A 22,881-nucleotide genomic window follows, 5' to 3' on the forward strand; every position below is an offset into this window, starting at 1 on the left:
AAAGAATGTTTGGCCAAAGAATTAAACTGATCTTTGTTTTTTATAGCCAAATTGTGCTCGTAGATTCTTCTTTTTAGAAGCCTTTTAGTTTTTCCTATGTAATAATGTTCACATGAAACACAATTGACGATGTAAACAACATAATCAGAATTACAATTGTAATAACTCTTAGACCAAATGGTATATTTGACTTTTCAATGTGTTATTAACTGTATCTATACTGAGGAGTTCTGTCAGTTTTGCTACTCTTGACGTCAAGTCCTTATATACTGCTATCAAGCAAACAGAAGGATTAGAATATTTGAGGAAATACCTGACTTTATATTCTGATGTTGAGAAACACAAGGTTAGCACCATTTGTGATCTAATGGAGTTAGTCCTAGAGAATAATTTCTTCAGATTTGGTAAACATATTTATCAACAGATTTCAGGAGTAGCAATGGGAGAGAGGGTGGCACCAGCTTTTGCCAATTTGGTTATGGCAAATTGGGAGCTCAAATTTTTGGTTAAACATCATCTTTTCAATAGGGCACTTGCATATTTTAGATTTATAGATGATTTACTTTTTTTGTGGAATGGCACTTTTGAAGAATTTTCTGACTTGGTGACAGATTTGAATCACAGTACTGACTTCTTGGTCTTCAAATTGAGTGGTTTTGGGGATAACATTCCCTTTCTTGATGTCCTCCTTAGTATAGATACAGTTAATAACACATTGAAAAGTCAAATATACAGGAAAGAGGTTTTTGCGAACCAGTATTTACACAAGGACAGTTTACACCCTACACATATGAAAAAAGGAGTAGTGAAGGGCCAAATAATTCGTTTGAGTAGGCTCACCACTGATGATGATGTATTTCAAAGTGAAGTAGGATTTTTAAGATCACTATTCTTGTATAGAGGTTAAGCATTAGACTGGATTCAAAAAATAGTGAAAGAGGTCATTTCGTTAAGGAAGGGGGTTGCTAAACCGATTCTTCTTTCTAGTCAGATAGGTTTAAGTTCTGGTTCCAAAGTTTTAGAGAATACCAGTAGTTACCACCTAGCGTTCCCTTTACCGATTGTTGACGAAATGTGGTTCATCAGGGACATCATCATTAACAATTGGAAAATGATATTAGGAAATAAAGATTTGGTTGGTACTTTAGGGATGAAACCCACTTTCACTTACAAAAGAGTTAAAAACTTAAAATCTGTGCTGGAGATAGATCATTATAGGTATCAGGACATGACAAGAGCAGCCAGTATTAAGAGGGGTACTTGTGCATGCAATAACTGTAGGCAGTGTAGATTTATTAGTAACAGTACTAGTGTATTCATAAAATCTCTTAATTACACCATTTGGTCTAAGAGTTATTACAATTGTAATTCCGATTATGTTGTTTACATCGCCAATTGTGTTTCATGTGAACATTATTACATAGGAAAAACTAAAAGGCTTCTAAAAAGAAGAATTTATGAGCACAATTTGGCTATAAAAAACAAAGATCAGTTTAATTCTTTGGCCAAAAATTCTTTAACATGTAGAGATTTTAAGAAATTTCAATTTTCAGTTTTGGAAAAAATCAACACTAGTGAATTTGGAGGAGATTTAAACAATGTCTTAGAATGCAAGGAGACATTGTGGCAACTTTTGTTGGGGGCTGATAGGTTGCCTGGCCTCAATAATTATATTAATTTAAAATGTTTTTTGAAATATAGATAGGTGTTTGAGACCATATGCATGTGATCCATGTGTGTTTTGTGTGAGGTGTACATGTGTGTACACATACATGTTCATATCACTCTGATTCCCTTCAGAGACATATATAGATAGATGCTATAGCAATTTTTTTGTGTGGGTTAAGGTGACACTTTACAAAGATAAGTTCTGCAGGGGAGAAGTCAGACAATGGTAGGGAGAGGGGGAGAGGTTAAGCTGTTCTGAGTACATGGTAGCAAGACCTCCCCTTTTTTGGAAAGTCTGTCTTGCCAGAAGGTGTTATAGCCAGGGGGTAGAATTTCTGAGTTAGTGATATGAGGTTTGAGCCAGGTTTCCAAGAGAGTTAAGTTGTGGAGAGAGTGGTAGGTAACCCAAGCGTATAATTTTGTTATTTTGTTTGGGAGACTTTGTAGGTTTATGGAGTGGATAGACATTCTCTTCATAGATCAGCCCGTCAAAGTACTCTTTCCATGTGTTCAACATATTCTCCTGGATTTTGAGTACATTTCCTTTATTATCCATTATCACCCTAACTTGCTGCACATCTTTCTCAGCTCAGTCCCTCTGTCTAGTCAATTGGTACAGTCTTTTTCTCCCTCCTTAGTGTCCAACCTTTCATACAACTCGCCATACACCTTATCCTTAGCCAGTGGTCAAAAAATCTATATAATATACAATTTACTCATTAAAGCAATTACCTGCCAAGCCCATGTGCTCCAGTATCAATGGATGGCATAAAGCAGATTGAGGTCAGGATGACATTTTGAAGCAAAAGCTTTTGGGATTCTCATATTGTGTCAAAAATGAGAAGCATGTGATTAATGATGTTTGTGCTAGGAATGTTGCCTTTGGGATAGTGGGGACAATGATCAGAAGACATGTACTACTTAGAACATCTCCCTTGCCAAAAGATGGTAAAGGATAACCTTTGAAGACACCTCTGGCAAAAAAAAAGTATTGTGCACTCCTTCATTTCAGGAGATATTTTAAAAACTGGAACTAGAGGAGTAAAGTATGATGAGTTGTCTGTCCAGATATGTCCTTTTCACAAGGTAAAAACAGTTCCACACAGATTAACTTAAAAAATGGCACTTTAGATAGGTCAGTTTAGAGGAGGAATATACTAAGACAGACTTCTTAGCAGGAAGAATGGTCACCCTCCCTAATCAAGACAGTGTCTCTCAGTCTTGGCTACCTCAACCCTCCTACCACCACCAATCATCCATTACCTGTTAGGACAGAGGGTTTTCCACCTGAAACCCTGGTGGACATAAGCATTTTTCATATTCTGTGTGAGAACTGGCCCAATGAGCTACTACAGGCCGTCAGCTTTGACAGCTCATTGCCTCATAGTACTTTTCCCTTTTTAAACAATAGGAAGGATTCTTATAGCAGAGAAATGTATGGGGTTTTCATCAAGACTGTTCCTCTTGTCCAGAAAGGATGGGTCCTGGAGACTCATTTTAGAGCTTTCCAAGCTAAATAAGTTTCTGGTGTAAAAAGTTAAAATTGCTAACTCTTCAGTCCTTTCTCCTCTTAATGTTCAGATTTTGTCTTGGCCACTATGAATATGAAGGATGCATCAATTCATATTGCTGAAGGCAGGAAGCAGAAGAAGTTTGTGTGGGTTATATCAGGGACACAGAATTGTCATTTTGCATCCTTGACCATTGATCTCTGCATGGCTCCCAAAATATTCACAAAAAACTAACTCTAGCCTCAGCCCCATGGTGTAGAGGGATGAAGTCCTGACTCAGATCCAACCGGCATGGATGTTGGAATGGCTGGAAGGTTCAGGATAGGTTTGAGTGGCATTCATCAGATTGTCCATCCTAGGAAGAGGGAGACTGAATGACCCACAGCACTGGTGACAACCAGTGGTGAATAGGCGATGGCTTATAGAAGAGGCCAGGACAGGCTCACACCACATGGATACACATACATCATTCCTCACCCAAGCAGCCACTGTGAGTCAGCTGGCCTCCTGCAAAGAGAGAGGTTAGAAGGGATGAGTGGGGACCTCCATGGGACTGGTTTACTGACCTGCTTCCTGATGCTCAACTCTGACCTAAAGTGAAACCGTCAGTCAGGTCCTATATGGAAATGAATAGTTCAAAAGGTTGTTGAGAGTTGTTGATGCCTAGCTATCCCACCTGGAGGAATGCATGAGCTAAGAGGGGGAGGTAGGGAGACTATTGGGCTAGAACCCACATGGATTAAAATGCTTAGGTCCATTGTTTTCCCACCTCATATTAAGGAGCATTCACGTTTATCCTGACAGAAATAACTGCTTGTTAGATGCAGTCTCACAGGAGGAACTACTGATGATCTTGCACTACTCTGTCACATGTTTAACCAGCTTAGGCATCTCTTAGAACTACTAGAAGTTCACTCTTAGTCTTTCACTAAAAAAAAAGACATTTCCGGGTGCTGTCATCAACACCAAGGAAGCCAGACTGACCATTCCCCTAGAAAACAAAATTCAGTACCAAGTGCCTTTTTCTTTCAAGCAGAAAAGAAGATATCTGTAACAGCAAGAAACATCCTAAAAGCTCCATGTTAGCCTACATCTTCAGGGCTTCCTTTCCCAGGCTTTACAAGAGAAAAATACAGTTGAACCTATGGAGCCTGTGTTGCCCCTCATCCACTGAAGAGGGTGCTACCACTCATACATACTCATACATACCATTCAGAAACAGCTTCTGTACTGTTAGCTCAGGGATGTCATTTATAAATCAGTGAGAATTCAAACCCTGACAACAGTCTCATCAGACTTTACCTGGCGGTGCACAAAAGGAACCTTGATGGCACAAAGAAGGTAGAACCAGAGTGGCACAACAAAACCTGTCAGTAGCAGTGCAATGTCAATGCTTATTTATATAATAAAGATATCCAAATCACTCTGGAAGACAGAGATGTTGCAAATGTTTACAAATAGCACCACAGTAATGTATTACACTAACAAGCCAGGGGGAGATCATTCATTGCAGATATTTAATCTGATTGTCATTGCCTGGAGCATTGTAACCAAGCAGGACCTATGACTTCCTAGAAGATCACTAGAGTAGATCCACATATAACCTTCATGAATGGAAAGTAAACCCAATTGTCTTCTGCATGTTGGTCCTGACATGGAGCATCCAGAGAGAGAGAGATCTTCTTACCTTCCCCAAGAATCACTAGTTTCCATAGTTCTGTGCCAGATACCCATTCTGGGGAGCTCTGGCAGTGGAGGCATTTTTAATCTTGTGGAAAATGGGACTTTCATATGCCACCTTCTCTTCCTCCTCATCCTCTGAGTCCACTTTAAAGTATGACAAGACAGATCCAGCCACATATCGGTTGCTTCATTTGCTTAAGATAACACTGACTGTTCCTACTGGTGCAGCTAAACAGAGAAAAACTCATACTTATCCACAGTCCTACAACCTTATAATCCAAAAAGAAGGGACACTAGTTCATCCAGACCTAAAAGGACTAAAATTAGTCACGTGGAAGTTAAGACTATAATTTACCACTAGGCTATCTTTCCTACAGAGGTATTATGTACACAAAAGAATACAGGAAACTAGCCACTAGGAAGTTCAGCCTGGCTAAGTTGGTTAGATTTTCCACAAGGTATAAGGAATGTAGCTTATAACCTAAAACAACATCCTTGATTCAAATTGTCTTTACTTAACAGTTATATGCATTAAGGACCTCTTGTAGATCTCAGCCAAAGTGCACCTCTCTCAGCTATCTTGACTTGCTTACCCTTTGAGCATTCATAGGAGTCTATCTGTGAAGTCAGGCAGTTCTTAAAAGGGAGCCCTTCATTTGAGCTCCCCAAGGACTAGTGCCATCCTTGGGATCTTAATTTTTGTAACAGACAAGCTAAATATCCACCCTGTTCAACTAGCCACTTCAATAATAGTCAGATTCTTATCATAATAAACATTTTTTCAGTTGGCAGTTACCTCAGTCAGGAGAATTCCTGAACTACAGACCTCAATGTGTAAAGAGCCCTAAACAGTATTCTATGGGGACAGGTGGTCCTCAGGGCTGATCCCTGTTTTATGGCTAAGGTACATTTGGAGCTGACCTTGAGGAACACCTTTTACCTCCCAGTCCTCCACACTAATCCTCAAAATAATGGAAATAAATTTGTACATCTACTGCATGTGCAAAGACAATTAATGCATTATACTGGCATTATAGGGGATGTCAGATAAACAGATAATTTTTCTTTCTTTCTTTCTTTCTTTCTTTCTTTCTTTCTTTCTTTCTTTCTTTCTTTCTTTCTTTCATTCTTTCATTCTTTCTTCTTTCTTTCATGCCAGGAAGATAAAGTAGGCCAATTTCCATTCAAAGCATCATGGAAAAATACTGCAAAGGCAGACTAAAGCTCACTCCATATGTATAGTATTTGTCATAGTTGCCTTTTTCAGGGATATGTATCCTCAGACTATGTGTGAAGCAGCTAGTGGCATCTTCATCCATATTTTCTCCAGACATTATCAGCTTCAAGAGCAGAGCAAGATTCGCCACTATAGTATTCCAGGATGTGTGTACTCATCCAACCCAGGACACTGGCCAAATTTCATACTGCTGTTTTTAGTACATGTCACTGCTTATATAGCAGTGATACTTTTGATTAACCTAATGGTGTTGTGTGAACACACTCACCACAGCAGTAAATGTTTTAATTTATTTTTTACTTAACATTTGTTAACTGGGTAGGTGACCTGGACCAAGGACTCTTTTCAGACACAACCCAGGTTTGAGAACCCAATCAGTACATCTAGATATAAAACAGAATGTAGAAATATTTACATGGAAATGACAGTAACATAGTTGTGGATATAACACAGTACAGAGTTAGCATTTAAGAACAGATCATTTTGAATTTTCAGGTAGGGACAGTTCAATACTGACAGAAAATTAGCCTGCAGTTCAAATCCAAAGAATCATTTCAGTGAACATGATGAGAGCTGAATTAGTATTAAGCCTGTAGAAAGAATGCATAATTGTTCCTTGCTTTATAGGTGCCTTCTAGCTCCTATCCCTGAAGCACTTCCAGGCATTCTGTTTTATTGTATAGTTTTTTTAGTTGTAGTGTGAAGCTAGTAAATGTGTTCCAAGGATCTCTGCTACAGGACAGACTCACCTACACCGTAGCATATATGATCTCCATACAATAGTCAGCAGACTGGTAAACCTATTATTAGAGACACCCTTCTGCTTCTATGTACTGATTTTTCCCTCTACAGGATGGAATTGTCTATTAGCCAAACTATGGACTTATTGACAATCACCTTGACACATAAAGAAATCTAAAATTTGTGCTGGATGCTCTTTCTTTTTAATGCATATCCTACTGAAGTCCATAGCCTGGGGGGAGTGCAGTCTAAAATGAGTCATCCAGAACTCTGGATGACAGGTCAAATCATGAAACTTCCATTTGTGGCATAATTCCCTCTGATTATGAATGATATATCAACTTCTTCTCAAATGGTATGTTTACATAATTCTGCTCTGCTGAGAGGTGTAAAATGTAAAGTTTGGTTATAGTGACTCTTAATAAAGGAAAATTTTCCCAACTATCCTGTTGGCATTAGGTACTGCCTGAAAACACTGTGGCATCACCCATTGCTGTTACCAAGAAGGTGAAATATATATTTTTGAATGCGTCAAAGTTTTCGAGTTTATATGAGATTAAAAAAATCCTAGCAGAAGTAGACATTGAGAACCCTGTGGCAGACTCTTAGCACATTAGACATTGCTCTTACCATATGCTTTAGTATACGTAGTTTACCACAGAAAATGCTAAATATGTGCTGGAAAAAAATTATTATTTTTTTTAATTTCTCCATACCTGTCAACTCTAGTGCTGTACCTAGCTGCTGTAATGTGAGCACCGTCACCTCTTTATAATTAGAGTTGATCTCAATGTAGCTGTCAAGTAGCCATCCAAGGTTTTCTTTTAAAGCCTTAATGTCACCCGACATGCTCCATAAGTAGTCAGATGACTGGGAATATTGGCATTCCAGGGTAGACATCAGGAGGTTTTCTTTTGCAACCCTGATGTTCTGTGAGATGGGCTACATTATGGAGCTCAAACTGTTATTTGTTTAAGTGAAAAAAATGGCAAGTCATTTCATCTTCAAGATCAAAGCAGAGCGGGAATTTGATTTTCCTTTTTTCCCATTGTAGTGTAGCAGATGTGTGTGTGTGTGTGTGTGTGTGTGTGTGTGTGTGTGTGTGTGTGTGTGTGTGTGTGTGTGTGTGTGTGTGTGTGTGCGCGCGTGTGTACTGTTAAACTCATAATCATGGAACAATCAAAACATCAACTATGAAATAGCTGAACACAAAACATTAACTATTCAGTGGATGAACACCACTACCACACAATGCACAAGGCTGGAAGGCTAGACAGAACAGGCCTTTACTTCAAATGACTATCAAATCCACACAAACACAAATATACACAGGCACCAGCACAAGAAAAAATGTTTTTGGATGGGGCACCCTTCCTACCCCTGATGCAGGGACTTTGACCCCGTACTCCATACTTATATACCAGTTCTATTGTCATACAGCTGCCAAAAAAGGGCAATTAACCGTTACACAGTAAAAGACTTTCCCACGTGCATTTTAATAGTTCAACCACATGTATAGCCTCACTTCATGGTTGTTTATTTCAATGTTTGAGCAGACTGCACTCCTGTATGTATGCATGTATATATATATATATATATATATATATATATATATATATATATATATATATATATATATATATATATATATATATATACACATGTATATATATATATATTTACACATATATATATATATATATATACACATATATATGTGTATATATATATATATATATATATATATATATATATATATATATATATATATATATATATGTGTGTGTGTGTGTGTGTGTGTGTATATATATATATATATATATATATATATATATGTGTGTGTGTGTGTGTGTGTGTGTGTGTGTGTATATATATATATATACACACACACACACACACATACATATATATGTATATATATTTTTACATGGATATAGATAGATTTATATGTGTGTGTGTGTGTGTGTGTGTGTGTGTGTGTGTGTGTGTGTGTGTGTCTGTGTGTCTGTGTGTGCATGTGTTACAGATATAAGCTGAGATTGATATATTTATAGACAAAGACAGTGGTAGCTAATTAACTAGCTAGCGGATGAGATACATTGAAAGCCATATGTTGAACCAGATGTTTCATTGCATGCACTCCTTCAGAAGTATTCATTGAAGTCACATAATATGACTTCAACAAAAAGTAAAACAGAAACATTTCTGCACCCGTTACAGCCTGATATCTCTAAATAGCGTTAACTTTAGATCACATAGCACTTGTGGAATGGAGAACTGTCCTTTATCCCAGTTGCTACACAATCTCTCATTACTCAAAGATTATGTCCGACAAAACAAGAATCATCAAAACATGGTCAATGATGGTTGTCTCAATGAAAATCAAGTGACAAACTAAATGGCTCTCATATTCATATTTATGTGCCAAGATAATATGATGCTGATCTAGGATAGGTGAGGGCACCAGGAAGCACAGAGACCTCCTTTAGTTTTGAATCTTTTTGTTTGACGTCTGCCTTTATTAATCTCTCTTACCACTTATAGGAGTCTAACCAAACCTCTTAGCTGTAGATTTCATTCTGCCAGCATTATCTTACACCTGCTGATGTTTTTGGAAAAGATTATAGTAAGAAGAGAGATCACATTTACTCATCTTGCTAGAGAAGCTGTAAACCGCTCTGTTCTTTAAAGATAGAGATATTTCATGTCATAACTGTTACTGTGTCATGTTCGCTTATATGCCAGCACTATTCCAATCATGTGCTAAGTTATTTATTTGACATACATATGTGCAGTCCTCAAGTTTGTTGGATGGCATCCTATCAGGATTACATGTGTGCTTCCATCCACAGTTGGTTTTACCGCTTCCTGAATTCTTTCCTATAAGTAGGATTACTGGTGTTTCAGAGACATTCCCTGCTTTTCGTGGCAATGACTGGCCTTTCACACTTATGATAGTAAATAACCCAGTATTGTTTTATGGTAAACAAACCAGAGTGAACATGATTGCTTCACATTGTGCATCAAAAATGAAAGAAAATACAAAACAGGGATAACACATTCAGTTACATAATAGTAAAATTGTGATTTTGTGAATCATACGTTGGATTTTCCAGTATAGCCCAGCTTTTTCACAGTACATTTTGCTAATGCTTATGTTACAGAGACACATTTTGTAGACTCCACTTATGACTAAACACTTTGTCCAAAACTGTGCTTGTTATGTGAATGCAAGCAGTCTGTAATGCTGTTTTGGTTGGCTGTTTTAAACTATGCTGTTGAGCTTGTGGACTGTGAATCATTTTGTGCAGCAAGGAATGCCATGATTATGTTCCAACGTCAGAAAAAAAGGTCAACCTGTTACACATTACTGTAGCACAAGACCTGACTGTAGCAGCTGTTTCAGAAGGGACATTCATTTGGTCCCTGAATATCTGTCCTCCTATGTCCACTGAAGTTTACAGATGCTAGTCTGTAAGTACCTTATTTAAATTAATGCAGTATTTAAAAACTGTCCCTGATTTTTCCCCTTACTTGCTGTCTATGTAGCAGCACTCGCTAAGTGCTTTACTGTTTTTCAAAGCTGGTAAAACACTTCAGCTTTAATTATTTATTTATTTTTTGTGACAGGTAGTACATGGAGTGGGTTAAACTCCATGCACTAGAAAGCGTTATGATCAGGTCTCACAAGCTTAACTTGTTATATTATCTGTACTTGAAATGGATGCCAAGATTCACATCTTGAGCTTCTCTCTCAAGGTGAATTTCCTGTCATCCATGTCTCAAACATATAATAATGTGATTACGATCAGACATTCAATCATAAACCTCTGTATTGATGTTTGCATCCAATTTTCAAGTTGTAGCTTGACAGTTAGATGCTAATTAGGAATATTACAGTTGATTGTCTATTTATTCTAAGCTGTTTAATTAGTATGTAAAACTAACGTGGTATTCTGTATGTTGCAGCAAATATGTGATTTCTTTGATAAAGATAGTCTGACATTATGAGTTATAGCTGTGGTAAATGTGCATGTCCCACGGAGCTATAGAAAGTAAAATAAAAACAACACAGCATGTACTGTTATGAAACCAAATTATGGAGGTTTAATTCTTAGTAGGTTGTAAGGATTTTTGTCTGTTTGGACAATGCTGTACATTGAAGTGTTTAGCTTTCAACAGATGCATACTTTTAAATGTCATTGTAAGAAATGTTCTAGCAGTAATTTAATAAAAAATATTTATCTAGACCCATCAGATGACCATCAGGCTAGCATAGTTAGTACTATAATTGTTATGAAGAAATAAGGGGAAGTATTACTTGAATACATTCACAGGAAAGGAAATGCGTGCATCTGTTTTTGTAAACTTTACACTTTCCATCCAGATGTAATCACCAAAGGCAGAAACTTGTTGATGTTCTTTGTCATTTCTGTTTCTGTCTGGTGAGCCTTGTAAAATTTTAGACTATGTGTGTTATTTCTTGAGAATGTTTTATTTAAAGTATGTCATCATTAAACTGTTGGAAACAAAATTTGTGCTGTGGTTTCCAGAGGAGGTCGAGTTCTATCACACAAGCTGGAGATACATATTTCTCTTTCTGTTTCTCTTCTATGTTAAAATCACTCACACTAGATGTGACTTTGGAAGGATGGGGCACCAGCTGTCTAGGTCTTCATGAACAGAAGCTGAAGGAATCATTGGATAAGCTTTCCTCAATTAGTCCCATTAGGTAACCATTTGAATTGCCAAGACTCAACACTGTTAATATTTGAAATGTAGAGACTGAGTGACTGAAAATCTGGACTTAAATATATTAACTCTGAGATTGTCATTTCTTGGAATATTCCTTTTTCTCTGACGTATGGCTGTCTCAGAGTTGGTATGTATATAAGTCTGGGGGTTTGGGAAGTTTGCCCCCACACACATTAGGGGTTACAGAGGGGGATAGCCTCCTTGCAAAAAAAAAAAAACATTAAAGAGAAAAGCCTGATATGAAACTTGTTTTTGCAGCCTTGAAGCCCATGCTTCTCCATCCACTTTCATGTGGTACTATAGTATGTGAATATGCACAGATAAACAGTGCTATATTGTTCATAGGCAAGCATGTTATGTTTGTAAATGAGCCAAGACTAGAAGTATTTTTCTTGGTAGTGACCCTTATTATTGAGAAGTTAAATGTACTAGTAGTCACCTTAAGTCACAGCTGAAGCCCTAGTAACTTTAAGTGACAACTGGACTGTAGGAGTTATTTTTGAATTACCTGCATGATGCAGAGGGATAAAGCCTTGACTGTGGCCCAGATGACCCATATTTGATTAACTGGCAGCTTGAATGGACAGGTGAAGGAGGATAGGAGTGAGCACCCACTACTAGCTCACCCATCCTGGGGTGAAGGAAGTGGTTGGGGTTTGCCACATGAGTGACACCTAGAGGGAATGTTAGGTTTTGCACCTGTGGAGAATGAACCTGTAGACCAGATGCTGTGCAGTGATACATCTCAATAATCAGGGATGACAAGTTTCTGGAGGTATGCATTCATTCAACAGTAGGCACATTAATAGATCTCAAAACAATTATCACAGGGACTAGGAGCTCCAGCAGTTTAGGAGTGGAGTCTACTGTGTCCAGCAGGCTGGTCTGCTCTTGCCTTTCAGGGGAGTGAGTAGGCTGATTATGCTTGTCCACCAATCAGGGAATGAATGAGTCCTAGTGCTGAGGCCTGTAAGTGGGTCTGCTTGCCTGGAAAGAGAAGAGAAAAGACAAAGAGAAAGAGAGTCATTGCACACAATGTAGTGGAGGGTGCATTGATGGTAAGTGTTTATCTCACAGCTACAATGTACAGTGTTTGATTCTTACCTTTGAAGGGAAATTTGGTAGTATTACATTTGCCTGCAAGGACAGCTAGCCTAGTACTTACCTGTAATACGAGAGGTAAAAAAATAAAGGAGATAATATTGTTGTTTAACCTTAAAATTAATACATCTGGATCAATGCTTTACCCTGGTAAACAAATTTAAAAAAAGTTCTTTATCTGGTCTAAGAAGTAAGTTCCTGCTCTTTAGTCTGTTAGTTTCCATATTTTTCTGGCCTTTTTTAGGTATCAGTTTGATTCATACTTTAAGTATTTTACAGCTCAGCCATCTTGGTATATTATGAGCTCTTATCTAACACTGAACGAATAAAAAAAAAATAAACAAAACACTTCATGTGTAATCTCCACTGAAGACTCTATCTCCCTCTATGACCTAAGTTTCTTGATAAAAATTTGCCACTTCCTTTTGGAATGGATGGTTTTCTGACCCTAATGCTGTTTCCTGTTGCCATCAGCTCTACTCAACATAGCTCCATACTCAAGAATCCTCTATTTAAAAAGCCTTATTTAATGCCTAGCTTTAAGGCACAGTGTGACAAAGCCTTTACTGTGACCCAGACAATCAGAATTTGGTTAGTGGTGCAGGTGGATTGAGATGGGGAGAATGATGTGGCTGAGTTCTCATACCAATTCACCCATCTTGTGGTGGGGTGATGGTCCAGTTCACTGCATGTCTGGCACCTGGAGGAATGTAGATGTCTGGTGGCAGCTGCATGGACTGGTATGGCTGCATTGCATTCAGTGGTGTAGGGGTTGGCATGTGTGGTTGCATGCATGCACCATCTTCAACAGTAGTTGTAGAAATTTCAGTCTTCTGATAGCAAGAGAAGGGGAGAGTGAGTGTTAGGTTTTTGAGGATTCTGTACCACCATGAAATGCCTGCACTCCTTCCTGGTAGAACAACTAGACTGCTATATCTCCCTCCCTGAATAAAGAATGAGTATGCCATATGGCTGCTGCTCGGTGAACAGACAAGCCTGACTTACAACCCTTATAGAGGAATGTATGGGTTGACAGGGTAGTAGACAAGAAACTCAAAGTCAAATACAAAATTGCATTAAGACTTTGGTATTTGTTGCAAATGGATTGCTACTCATATTGTATCTTCTCAATAAAAAAGTTTAATAGACTATTGGCCACATCATGGTAAGTGGACAGAACAGTCCACTGTTGCTGGAAGAGGGGGTTGACTGCCACCTGTAGTATACTTTTCTTCAACATGTCTCTTTGTATTCATGCTTCAGATGCTGTAGTCATCTGGTAAAGATGGTCCATACATTACCAAGGGCTATAGTTTAGTCTGCACTCCAGGCTACATAGTCTTTTAGAAAGGCTGACTGTCTTTAGAGCATCCATACTGAAGTCCTCCTTCTACCACTGCCATCTGTGGAGTTGTTTTGGTGACCCTGACCTGAAGCCCCACTTCCCACCTTAGTAATGCATGCAAACACTAACCCTGCCCCTTCCCCAAACCCTAACCTGCATCTAAAAAAAAACCTTGTGTAACACTGTCATTATTCAGAAAAAATAGAGTTGAATGTGGTCAGGTTTTGGGTAGTGCATTGGAAAAGGAAATTTGTTTCTTTTTTCAATGTACAGTGTGTTGTATTAGCATTGTAATGATTAGTCGACATATTTTATGCGGCAACCCAGTAACATGATAACCCATCATTATATATCTATATTTAGATAGCTATATATATATATATATATATATATATATATATATATATATATATATATATATACATACATATATATATATATCACTGTATAGATATGTATACATAAAGCTAGTGCTTTGCCTTGGAGCTTTTTTGTCATGGTTTCATTGAAAATGGACTTTCCATATAGATATCTCCCATGTATCAAATATAGTAAAACATTTAAATGCATGAATAAATAAATTCCATAATTTTTAGGAAATTAAATATGATACACATGGCACGGTCACCTTTACCACATATTACATTAAGGTAGGTTACACAAATTTTAATAGCTGAGGTTCTACAAATTGGACTACACTTCCTTCAAGCTGTAAAACATTGATGTAGCTGCTTCTATTTATGCCAAAATTCAGGTCACCTAGATTTAGCTGGGAACATAAGTCTGTAAAATACAAATTATACATTTGTAAACAATAATACATCATGAAATATATGGCAAAAAGAAACATTGGAAAAGTGCTGTATTCTTTCACTGTGTATATATATTCATCCTTGAGAAACTTTAACAAAAACTTGCAAGCAAAAAATTAAAAATAAATAAATTATCTGACAGCATCCTTTGTTCTTAATATGCAGAGCTACACACACACACACACACACACACACACACACACACACACACACACACACACACACACACACACTACATAAATAAATTAGAAAGAAAATAAATGCTATCGTCCACTGGCACTTGCAATCTTTACTGAAGAAACTGTTTCTGCAGTACAGTTGTAGAATTTATTTCCATTTTTTTTTTCATTTTAGATGAGCCAAAGAAAAATACATTGGAGAATAGTTCTGGCACAGACAAAGAAAAATTAATAGTACTGAAACTGAAATGTTTATACACAGTCTGCCTGAGTTCTTCCGGGGACTATGCAGTTTTGACTAAGCTCCTGCAAATCTAAAACTGGGCAAGAGATATTTGTCTTTGTCAGAATCATAGTAATCCAATTAAAGAGTCATGTTATTTAAACTGTATACTTTAGAAAGGCAAAAGCCTAAGAGGTTATGGATGTGCAGTGTATGCCTTAAGTTCCAGAACAGATGAACATCAATGTGGGTAAATCAGACATAAGAAAAATGCATATACATTAAATTACCGTTCTTCTGAGAAAGGGCATTTTCTTGTGTTTAACTACAAATCCACAGAATCTTGTATTGTCTGTTCCAGTACATGTTATGTCCTAGTACTCTCATCTGAAAACATTCTGTACATACTCTCATTCAGGTTTTATGTGAGAAATAGCTGCTGCAGTTAGTTTCATGTCTTTGAAAATAACTATGTATAACATAAAGTCTACATATATCTGTACTTAATATTATTTTACAGTACCAGTGTAACAGTTTTAGGTAGAAATTACTTTGACTCTGTTCCTGACCCAATCCATTATATGTAGAATTTTCATTGTAGTCCTTGGAAATCAAATATGGCATAAACTGAGATACTGTATTGCATTTCATAGGTTCATAGGTAGTTACTAGGCTTGCAGTTAAACAGTAGACAAATGGAGGCTGAGAAAATTTAGCCTTAGTCCACAGGAAGCAGCGTGTTAATAACTCATAACCACAAACCTCTGCGCTATAATTGGCATTCAGAAAAACCCTCTGCAAAATTCTAGGATTGAACAAGAAACCTTCAGATTTTCAGTCTTACGTTATCCAACTGAGCCAGTATGCAGAGCTCTGGGAGAGAGTGTTAACCACAGTAAAGGAAGGTCTTGAGGAGGAATGAGCTTGTTCGTGCCACAGGACTCTGGAGAGTGCTGTCAACAGAGGCTGCTTTGTAGCAGTATAAGACTTTGTTGTTTTTTTTTCTTCTCACTAAGATCTGTTTCTCCATTCCACAACTGATCCCCATAGTATGTTTTACTTGTACCTTTCAAGCCATGTTTTGATAAACTGTTTTATCTGTTAAGTTCTTTGATTTTACTAGTCTTCCCTACTGACTGTTCTTCAGCTATTCTTATGTTTTAGCACTCAGTTTCTTCATTCTTCTAATATATAAACACTCAAGGCATCTTGATGTGTTGCTTCAGTTTAGTCTAACCATTGAATGTTACATCTTTGCTATTTTGAGTCTTCTGGTTTTATTACACTGTGTTGATCTATATCTGAGCACTGTTGCTAAATGTACTTTCACAGTTATTTTTTTCCAATGTTTCTGTATAGTATTCGATACTTTAATCTTTCCAAGGACATGAGTTAGCATATTCAGTGAGATGATTTACTATTAAGAAGCGTTAGCATCACTGTTTCCTCTGTGAAACTGCATTTATGCAGGCATAATGTATGTAGCTGAAGCATTTCAGTAAAATAAAGGCTTGTCATCAGACACAGTAGTCATTCTGTGTGTCACTGCTGCATTTGCTGTATTCTGCTTCTTCTCAATCAGCTCTCAGAAATTGCATTTTTAGTAAGAGGCAGTAATTTTGAAGTTGTGGTGAGTTCAGGGCATCTCTACTTATATGGATGGGGCTGGGATCAAAACTCCTCACAGAAACCACTTCATCCTCTGTTCATCAATTTATTGAAAGTTGTCAGTGTGTCTACATTTGAGAAAAAGGTACTCGATGAAAGATTCTTTTATGAACAGTACATGAACTGTCAAAAAGTAACATCAGCAAAAGTATCAGAAGAGCATAGTCATAGATTCCGTAGGTCATCATTTAAATCACTTATGTTATCTTACTGTGTAGTTTAGGACCTAGCCACTAAATAATTGAGGTTAAAGTCACAGTTAAATGCTCATTTGGATGCTTGAAGAATTCTGTAAAGTTTCACTCTTGAGGTTTCTCTGGAGTTCTCTTCCAAGATGTGTCAAGCTCCCAGATGTTAATGGCACTGCTAACCCTTACCATCTAGCATTAAACCTTGTGTTTGCAGCTCCCCAGATTCTCCTATTAAAATGAAGGCAGGTTAGCAAGGAAGCAAGATGGGCTTGTTCAAATAAAATGAGATAGAAAACACTATTTAGCAATGGCATGCAGTATTATTGAAATGTGAAACTTGTTGCAGAAGTTCTAGAACTTCAAGTGGTTCTGCAGTGCTTAGGGATAAAACCCTAGCTGTGGTGTGTCTGGCCAGCAATCAGCTAGCAACTTAGGTTTGGGAGGAGCTACTAGAAGAAGTTAAGAGTAAAGCTTCAAGATGGTTCTTGTGCAAGACTGTCATCTTTGCAGAATAAGGACTAGGAACACATTCCCAGTATGTACATGTTCTCCATTTGTAGCAGCTATTGGAACATCCACAATAAGCCCACACGCTAAGGGGGCCTGTTTTGTGGCACTTTGATAATTTCATGTTGCCACTGGGGAAGGGTTGTAGGAATGGGATCATATAGTAAAATACCTTATTGTTGCATGGACAGTAGCTCCTTTCAGTGCAGATGTCACCAGAATAATGGAGAAGCTGAGGGTCAGCATGGGAAGAAAAAGCACCAAGAAACATAATGGCAAAAACCTTGTCAGAATAGTTGCAAATATTCTCCTTAATAATTAGTTTCCTTTTATGGAGATATTTCTTATTAGCAGTGCAAAGCTTGGCATTGTTGTGAATCAGTAAGTGAATCTGAACCTGTGTATCGGGGAACCCTCACTATGTTCTGTTGTGTCATGTTTTGGCTCTGCTCTTGTTCCACACTAGGAAAACACTACACTGTTTTTACATGTCTAGACAGCGTTTCCCATTTTATAAAACCTTTAATTTTGAATTACAGCAGTGAGCATTTCTCCATTCTATTTCTCCTTTATGTCTTTTTACTCTTGGCTCATATTCCAAACTCAAAATGCTTCCTGTCTCCAGCTCTTCTGTCTTGCTGTCTGTTCTTTCCCTAATCTTTCACTCTACTTCACCTCCTTTCTGTTTTCCATATCCATTTACTGTAACTCATCTAGAGTTAGTCTTCTCTTCTAACTACTCTCTACACAATCTGTTTGGTTATTACCAGAGAACTCCTCTCTACTTCTCATGTTTATGCTCTGTACTGCTTTGCAATTTCTGTTTATGCTTATTGTTCCCTGATAGTGTTATGTAGCTATATATGACTGCGACTAATTTTTAAAACTGATCAAAAGTGAATCTGCTTTGCATATTTAATTGTGAGAGATTATTGATGTAATTGTATATGTGTTAGATCATGTCCTGCTTCTGCTATTATTTGTTAAGGAGCTTCATCTGTATTATATTTTCTTACTAGGAAAATTATTGTAACTTTTTTTTTCCTTTTTTGTATACTTTGTCTTTTTCATATTGATGTATGAAACTTTTCTCCCTGGGTCTTCACTGAAAAGGGGTTTGCTTTTGCTGACCCAGTCGAACCATCCCACTGAACAAATGTAAATAGACAAACGTGTACTTTCATCTACCTGTTGATGATTATATACAACATTTTTAATGTCATGGTATGTCTAAATAGAAGGTAATAAATAACAGAAGTTAGTATAGTTTGTTTATCCTGATGTGAAATAATCTCAGGTATATTGGTTAATTAAAAGAGTATACAAAAAAAAAAAAATGTTTGAAGTTTTGTGGACTTTGACCTCTGGGAAAATATCTTTTAGTGTTTTACTTTGAGTTTAACTACGTAGCAGTCATAGTTTCTGTGTTCTGTCTGTATAGAATGCATTATTCATATTGCACTAATTATTGCATGATTTCACTTGCAGACCATAAAATGCAATAGCACCAGTTCCAAAATGTACCTGTTTTACATATCAAACTTGGGTCACCTGGGTCACGGTCATGACTTTATTTCTTTACAGTAGTAGAGCTATTCTTAAAGGAATTTTGTTACAGTGGTGACCTGCAGTTTTTTGTGGTCTTCTTTGTATTGTCTTCTGAGCAGTGCTTCACGCATTTGTGCTGTTTGTTGCTATAGTCCTTTGTTTAAAACAGACCTGCTTTAAGGGAACTTCTTCTAAAGTAACACTCAAATTGTCTAGCACGCTGTTGAAGGACCAGTGCATTTTGCAGTTATGTTGTGCTGCAGGGGTTCACATGAAAATTTAAACATGTCATCTAAAGTTTTGTTGAAAGACAGAAAGCCCTGCTTCTTATTTTGCTTGGAGCGCTACACTTTGTTCTGATGACTGTCATTACTGTGCATGTGAATGTTGCACTGGCATGAATATGTCATTATTGTGCACATGTACATTGGACTGCTATGACCATGTCATTACTGTGCATGGAGTGCAGTGACCTGGGTTCGAGGGTGCTCAACGCTACAGACATATGCAGTGTGACTAAACTAATTTAATAGCAGTAGACTGAATAAAGAGGTGGGGAGGACTGCACATGACAAAACCATTTAAGTAGCTCACCAGCAATAACAAAGTCTAAGGTCGGCATTGTTCAAAGAAAGAGAAACAAACAAACAATGAGGATGCATGTTCAAGACAGAGAAAAGACTTGTGGATATCGTAACCATTTGTGACAAAAAAAACACAGACAGGGTACCACATCATGTGTGTAGGCCAACTGAGCTCTTGTAAATAACTGTACAACATGAAGATGCAGCAGTGTGGTCTCTCTAAATATTACCATTTAAAAACAAAAAGAGCTGTAACAGTTAATAAATGCCTTTCAGTTTATGAAATAATAAAGTAAAGAAAGTTTTATTACAAGTTGTGAGGGAAAACAACTTGCATTTTCTTAGCGATGCACATACACAGAACTATAGCTAAAGAACAAGTAAAAACTATGTAAAAAACTTAAAAATATTCAGTGTAATGCATTATAAAGAATACAAGAGTTGTATATAAATAAGTATGACTATTTGAGCTGTACTGTCAAGGACAAAATTATTAATATATTACTGTCACGTAAGTGTACTAGTAAGCATATTATGCAAGCCATTATCCTGTATCTTAATATGTCATTTCAGTTTCTGCTTTCGTAAAAAAAGCAGATATTATTATAACGAGAATCTGAGTCATCAGTTAGATAAATGTGTATTCTTTTACATTATATTACTATGAGTTTCATTTGTTTGTAGTTTAGTTAATGCCAAAATATAAGAAATAAAGCATCCAAAGGGTGTCACATTATTATAACTGCTGCGAGAATGCCATATAATTTCTTCAGTGCTTCCATCTGAAATAAATGAAAGAAGCTAGCTTTTCAAAATGAAAATTATCCAATTACATTGTGCCCTCAGGCAGGAAAGGACACAGATAGAAATCTATTACTTTCCAAAGAAGAAAAGAGGGCTTCATAGAAAAAAAATGTTCAAAACCTCAGGATACACTATAAAGACCTACATTTTCACACCACCTTGCTCACCTCAGAAGGTGATGGATATTAACAAGTTATTCCCAGCAGAGGAGGTAGTACACCTCCTGAAGGAAATGTAGGTGGTGCGGCATTTACTTCTAAATGACCTTATATCTTTAAAGAGTATCTGGCTGAAGATGAATTAGCCAATTTTAAATGCAGAGTAGAAATACATTTAATAAAAAAGCTGTTAAAATCTGAAAGTTCATTTTGTTATCTCAGCAGGTGGTAACATAACGCATGCTTACTTTACTAATGCATTCCTTCACAAAAGATGATAGTGTCCTCTTAAAACAAACTCAATAAACCAATTTTTTTTCTGTAAGAACTGTTGAATTATGTGTTCTGTCTACCACAACATGGCATTTCATTTAAAAAAAAAAAAACTTTGGATGAAGTCATGAAAGTTAGCATTTCAGTCTTTTGTAGGAATGGTCGTTATTTAACTGGAATTTAGGAGTATTGCCAATCACAGAAAGCTTTAGCTGATTGTGACATCACCCACATTCATTTTGTTAAATTGACTTTGTTATTGCTCCTGCGTTGAAAGTGACTATTGAGCATGAGGTCCTGATGGAACAGCCTAGTTTAGCTGATCCTGGCTACACTGCAATTATAAAATGACAAACATGATCAAATGTTTGACCAGTTGTTTTAAATGATTTATATAACTTCTTGAGTAAGTTCATTTAGCTGCAGGGGCTAATAAAACCAGGATGTAATGGAGAATGAGCCGCTGTACCTTTAACTTGAAATAAATGCATTGCAAAGTGTTCTGGTAAAAACAATTATGCAGCACCTACAAGAAATCATCCCTTTCAAGGCCTTACATTTTTTTGTTGTAATGCCCTGGGTATTACACTCTGGGCTGACATGACTGCAGATGGTACAGACTTCTTCATCTAGACATTACTGAGCTTCATAGTTTAAATGCAGTGTAATTAACAATAACTAAGCAGTTTAGGTTATACTGGAAGAAAAGCTGATACAGGATTAATTAAAAAATGAACTCATGGCCTATCTGCCACACTAACCTGATGCTCTGACATTTAATGTAATGTGATTTTGCCTGGTTTCTCACCGACATAATCATTTTTCAAAATTCTTCTATAAGTTATAGGATAAAAGAAGTAAGTCATGATCTGCCAGCTGTTTTACTACAGAGGGATGAAACCCTGATTACAACACACATAACCTGAGTTCTACTATTGGCTCAGGCACATGTTGTAGTTGGCTGGGGAAGGAAAAAAAAGGATGAGGCTAAAGCCTTGGCATGATGGCACTGGATATGCTCACCCTTGGCCCCAGGGAATGAATGAGTCATAGGACTCTTGCCCAGGGAAGTAAACTGGTCAGTGGATTAGTTGAAAGTGTAAGCTCAAATGTCAGATAAGGACAGAAAAAAAAAGTAAAAAAGGTTGTAGTTTTCTAAGTTAAAAGCATGCAGCAGGAATTAGATTTTTAACATCTTTCAAGAGTTCCATCTTCATATCCTATTTTTTATTCCATCACTCATTTTTAATATAGCAAGGGGAGTTATTTATAAAGAAAGCAGTAAGGGCAGACAAGAAGGAATGGTTTCATTTAAAGGAAATGCAGAAGACTGAAAAAGCTGTTAAATGCTAACGTGAACACATTTTGTATAGACCTCTGTATGTGACAGCTTCATTTTATTGCAGTAGAAAATAGGGATCCAAGACTGATGAAGACACAGAAAGACTGGAATTGAAAAAGATAAAAAACAGGTGTCTTTGCAGAAGTCCTTTTCCTTTTAACATTGTTCATGTGTTGTAAACATGACTATAGTCTGTACTTTTGAAAATAATTTGACAGCATCTACGTTTAGTTCAGATGAGTAATATAACAGCTTGCCTGGAAAGAACAGAAATGAAGCAAATATATAGAAGCAACTTTAAGAGAATTCTGTTGGCTATTTAAGTACAGCGTGCCTTGAATCTGTACTTTTAAGTCAATGAGCAGTGAACAATATATTTTCACTGTGACTTGATGAAAGCTTTCATTTGACTTCAGAGATTCTTGGCAATGATTTTGAAGACATACACAGTGAAGCATGTCTGTTATATAGTCTGCCTCTGTCACTTAATTGCTTTTATTTTAATATCCTGAATCAGGATAATCACTTTATTATTTGTGCCACTTTGTCTT

At 37.0% G+C, this 22,881-nt stretch overlaps 1 protein-coding gene across 1 annotated transcript in view; it reads left to right on the forward strand.

Moving 5' to 3' along the window:
* Positions 1–22,881, forward strand: part of DOCK2 (dedicator of cytokinesis 2) — a 4,134,711-nt gene that overhangs the window by 2,045,717 nt on the left and 2,066,113 nt on the right. The gene's annotated exons all lie outside the window — the stretch shown is intronic.

This window comes from Protopterus annectens, chromosome 4.part0 (assembly GCF_019279795.1).
Source record: "Protopterus annectens isolate FY-2018-M chromosome 4.part0, PAN1.0, whole genome shotgun sequence".
In the NCBI taxonomy this organism is placed as follows: domain Eukaryota; kingdom Metazoa; phylum Chordata; order Ceratodontiformes; family Protopteridae; genus Protopterus; species Protopterus annectens.